The sequence below is a fragment of the Penaeus chinensis genome, chromosome 31 (genome assembly GCF_019202785.1).
Source record: "Penaeus chinensis breed Huanghai No. 1 chromosome 31, ASM1920278v2, whole genome shotgun sequence".
NCBI lineage: Eukaryota > Metazoa > Arthropoda > Malacostraca > Decapoda > Penaeidae > Penaeus > Penaeus chinensis.
This window is the reverse complement of record NC_061849.1, coordinates 29154383-29159382: the sequence shown is the minus strand read 5'-3', so window position 1 is coordinate 29159382 and position 5000 is coordinate 29154383. Positions and strand designations below refer to the sequence as shown.

The 5000-nt window shown below is 46.3% G+C and overlaps 1 protein-coding gene across 2 annotated transcripts in view; it reads left to right on the top strand.

Moving 5' to 3' along the window:
* LOC125041661 (nuclear factor interleukin-3-regulated protein-like) overlaps nucleotides 1-5000 on the top strand; it is a 115380-nt gene that overhangs the window by 61952 nt on the left and 48428 nt on the right. Inside the window, exon 1 of one of the 2 annotated variants that reach the window (XM_047636813.1) lies at nucleotides 1760-1888. The exons of the other annotated variant lie outside the window; for it this stretch is intronic. The gene's annotated coding sequence lies outside the window, so the exon portion shown is untranslated. Of the gene's footprint in view, nucleotides 1-1759; nucleotides 1889-5000 lie in introns of those variants that run through there. 2 annotated transcript variants of the gene reach the window in all.

The window sequence follows — 5000 nt, the reverse complement described above, 5'->3', positions numbered from 1 at the left end:
ATGTGATTTCTCTTCCCTTCGTACCCTGCACCCTACTTTTCTTCGCTCCCTCTGAACTCTTCCTACCCCCCCCCCCCCTCTGCCTCCATTTGTCCCCCCCCTCTGAACTCTTCCTACCCCCCCCCCCCCATCTGCCTCCATTTGTGTCCCCCCCCCTTTCTGTCTCCATTTGCCCCCCTCCCTCTCCCTCCTTTCCTTCGCCTCCCCTTTCGCAGTGGGTCCCTCTTGCATCTCCTCTTTTCGTCATTATCCCTTCCACCTTTTCCTCCTTTCGCCTTCCTCTTCTCCTCTCTCCTTTTCCCCTTCTCGTTCACCTCTTCCCCCCTTTTCTTCCTCCTTTCTCTTGTTCGTCCTCTTCTCCTCCCTCCTCCTGTATGTCCTCTGGTTCTTCCTTTTTCTCCCTCCACCTCTCCGCCTTCTTTATCTTCGTCCTCTTCCTCCTCTTCGCCCACTTCTCCCTCTCCTCCCTCCACCTCTCCGCCCTCTTTATCTTCGTCCTCTTCCTCCTCTTCGCCCACTTCTCTCTCTTCTCCCTCCACCCCTTCACCCTCTTTATCTTCGTCCTCTTCGTCCACTTCTCCCTCTCCTCCCTTCTCTTTTTGACTCCTCCCCCATTTGTTCGTACGTTCCTTTGCCAATCGATACGCCACTAACAGTGCAGTTAGTCATCGTTCTACGCTTTAGTCAAGCAACAACAAAAATTTGGAGCTGTGGGGGGAGAGGGAGGGGGTGTGGAGAAGGAGGGTATGGGGAAAGGGATAGGTCTAATAAAGAGAAGGGAGAGGGGCCTTAGAACTAAGGGGGGGAAGTGGGAGGGGAGGAAAAGAAGAAGGAGAAGGAAGAAAAAGAGGAAAAGGGAGCCATCTACCTCCACTTTACACTTGCGACCTGCTCCCTCTCCTCCTTGGTCCCTTTCGCTTCCCCCCCAAGCCTCCCTCTCCCTATCCCCCTCCCTCTTCCCCTGTGACGTCACGTGCGTCCCCCACAGACTCACCCCTACCATTCCGTGGCCCTCCCTTTCCTCCCTGCTCAACCCCCCCTCTCTCCCTCCTCACCTCCCCTCTCCCCCCTCTCCCTCCTTTTGCCTCCCCACCCCCCTCTCCCTCCTCACCTCCCCTCTCCCCCCTCTCCCCCCTCTTGCCTCCCCGCCCCCCTTTCTCCTCACCTCCCCTCTCCCCCCTCTCCCTCCTCTTGCCTGCCCGCCCCCCTCGCTTCTCTACGGGAAAAGTAACTGAGTTCAACCCGACGCCCGCGCACTAAGGGCCCACTCGCTGCCTTGTGTCAAACTCGCTCACTCGCTCGCTCACTCTCGCTCTCTTTCTCTCTCTCTCTCAGTGGCGTTTCCAAAGCAACCGACAAAAAATACTTCGATTTCCATTGATAGAAGACGAAAACTACCGTAAGAGAGAGACAGACAGACAAACAGAAAGAGAACCGAAGAAACGACTTGTGTTTGGGTTGGATTGTATCTAAATTTACTTACTTTATTTTTTTTTTTTTACATTTCGCTTTCGTTCAGTGACTTTTCGTCCATCCCAAACGAAAGAAGAAGACACAAGCCCTGATCTCTCACGCAAGAAGAGAGAAGCAGAGAGAACTTGTACGCGTCGTGTGTGTGTCTCTCTCTCTGCAAGGTTGCGTAACTCCGTGCAGGTGCAGCATAAGCAACAGCGAGTGTAGCGGCGAAGCAGCGTTCGCTTAGTGTCCTCCGCAAGTACCGTTCGTGCAAGTGTTTCTCGCAGACGGTTTTGCTTGAGAAGAACGTTTGTGTGCCTTCGGAGACCATTTCTCGAGTGCTTGAGAGGTGAAGAGAGGAAACATTGGTGTTTTGGACAACGAGTGATTTTGTAAAGTCGTTCTGTTTGGTGTTTTAACTACTTTTATCAAGGTATGTGAATATATTCTTTCGCACTTTGATTGTGGGATGATTTTCTATGTTATTTTCTTTCATTTCGTCTTATTCTGTGTTTGTATCAATGTACCTAAGAGTTTCATTGTTTGGATTTTGTTACAATGCTATTAGAAAACCCGCGTCCCTTCGTTGCGTGCTTTACAGTGGGGTTACATAATACCATCCAGGGTTGCAGATAAATGCAGGTCCCCAAATCCCCTATTATATAACCCAGGCAGGATAATATTATAACCAATGACCTTTACCAAGGACTTTAAACCATTCATATTTTTCCCGCCACGGAGCCAAGGCAACGACACCGCCCGAGGCAACAAAGGAAAGTCGTTATCCCCGCCTCTCCTTCTCTTTCTAAATACCGTTCAAATGAGCTCTTCAACCATCCATTTCCCTGACGAAACGAGGTTACATATTTACAAAAGTAATCGGAAACATAGAATACAAAAAAAGGAAGAGTGAATGCAGATGCGGAACCTTAGACGAACGCCGGCACGTGTGGATTACGTCACGTGTTGCTGTGCGAACGCGAGGGAGGAGTCAGCGGCGGCGGCGGCGGCGGCGGCGGCGGAGGCGGAGGCGCAGATCAATTTATAGCCTGACTCATGTCAAAGAGCAAAATTTCTGGTATTTACCCACCAGATATATATATAATATTTTTTTCCCTATTTGTCATTCTGTAAAGAGGCTTTGAGTTAGGGTGAAGGTGTAAGGTGATTATTTCATTCTTCGTTTTTTTTCTTTCTATTCTTTGTTCTCCTTTTTCGTTCTGTCTCTCGCTCTTTTCCTTTTCCCAACCTTATCCTTTCATATGCTTCCTCCCTAATCTCTCTCTTTCTCTCGCAGACATAGTTACTTTATGTAATACCCGTATATACATAATTGTGTTTATCTACAGGTCGCTGTAAAACGCTATATAGGCCTATAACAGATTCCTCATCATGATTCTCCCCTCCATTCTTCCCATCTTCTACTCCTTTCTCGCTCTCTTTCTCTTCTCTTTTCCTCCCCCGCCGCTCTTCTCCGCCCCCGCTCTTTCTCCATCCAAGGCAGCGGTCACGTGACTTGTAGTTTCTGGAACGCGCCTTCCCTCCGTTACGTAAAGGGAATGTGCGTTTAATTTTGTACATGGGGTGTTTGTGTCGTGATTCTTGATCTGTGTCTATGTCTCTTTCTTTGTTTCAGTGTCTGTGGGTGTCTGCGTTTCGTCTCTCTGTCGCTGTCTCTAGTCTCTGTTTCTGTTCTCATCTCTCTCTCTCTCTCTCTCTCTCTCTCTCTCTCTCTCTCTCTCTCTCTCTCTCTCTCTCTCACCTTCTCTCTCTCTCTCTCTCTCTCTCTCTCTCTCTCTCTCTCTCTCTCTCTCTCTCTCTCTCTCTCTCTCTCTCTCTCTCTCTCTCTCTCTCTCTCCCCCCCCCTCTCTCTCTCTCTCTCTCTCTCTCTCTCTCTCTCTCTCTCTCTCTCTCTCTCTCTCTCTCTCTCTCTCTCTCCCTCCCTCCCCCCCTCTCTGTCTCTTTCTCTCTCTTATCGCTCACTCTCTCTTCTCTCTCTCTTATATTTATATATCTACCTATCTATCAATATATCTGTTTATTTCTCTTCCAATTATAGATCAACTTTGTTTATAGTCGACAATGGCAATTAATCCAATTTTGTTTCTCAAAAATATAGAATTGTTGTTTTGAAAACAATCTGCTGTGCTTATTTATATCATGTGTGACTGAAATGATTGCATCTCAGCCAATTAAACAAGCTCATGCAACTATACATCTACCGATTCAGCCAACAAACCACGCTTATTTATAAACAAAACAATGAAAAAATTGAATTGTGCGTGAACTCTTATACACAACAACAGGTGAAGACAGTCTTTATCTCTCTCTCTCTCTCTCTCTCTCTCTCTCTCTCTCTCTCCTCTCTCTCTCTCTTAAAGAGCAAAGCAGAAACAGAGAAAGCAACAGAGGCAGAGAATAATACACACAAAGATCAGACACCCACGCTTTAAAGGTAGAACACACCTGCCCTAACACACCTATTCTGTTACCTCCTCTGACCTTTACCAAAGGAACGAGAGGCGAAGAGTCCACTACCCGAGCTGGGAATAAACAGGTGGGGGTAAGTTTTCCACTTACACAACGCAACCCGGTTTTAAAGAGACAATATATGACACATTAATAGCGTCAACTTTTTCGACTTGCGTGTTGAGACTCGAGATAAGCCTTTTTTGAACTATGTTGAACAAAAAAAGCATTGGTTTTGTTGTTCTGTTTTGAGTGTGTTTTGATTTGTACTTATGTGTGTCTGTGTGTGTGAATAATTGTGTGTGTGTGTGTGTGTGTGTGTGTGTGTTATGTTTTGTGTGCATGTATTCGTATATGTTTATTGGCGTAATGGTGTGTGTGTGTGTGTGTGTGTTTGTATGTGTATGTGTATGTATGTATATCTATTCGTACGTTTTCATGGGTCCTAGCTTACGCCATAACATTCATTCATTCGCTCTTTCGAAAACATTCTCATGTTTTGTCCTCGCACCCTCCTCCTTAATTTTTTACTAATTTTCCTGTTCTCATAATTTTCCCGGTTAGACAATAATTGTAATTTTTCAATGTTTCGTCATACAACCTAGATTTTCCTAGTGTAGAGAAACGTTTATTGTAGGAAAACGTTTGGCCAAGGAAGCGTACACTTAAGATACGCTGGTAGAAAAACCCACAATGTAAAACTAGATTTATTGAAAGATACGCTGCACTTCTATAATTAGGATTTGTTAGGAAGGGAAGGAGGAGAAGGGAATTGGGGAGGTCGAGGGAAAAGAGGGACAGGGGAGGAGAGGGGGAGAGGGCGAGGGAAATGGGAAAAGAAAACGGGGCAAGGAAGAAGGTGGAGAAACAAAAAAAGAATTGGGGAAGGGGGGTTTAGGGAAAGGAAGAGAGGGGAAAATAGAAAAGAGGGGATTAAGGAAAAAGAATGAGGGGGAAGGAGACGAAGAGAAAGAATACAGAGGAAAGTTAGGGAAAAGATAGGACAAGGGAGAGGAAAGAAGATGAGACAGGAAAATATGATAGAATAACTAAGAAAAGGAAATAGACCGAAGAAT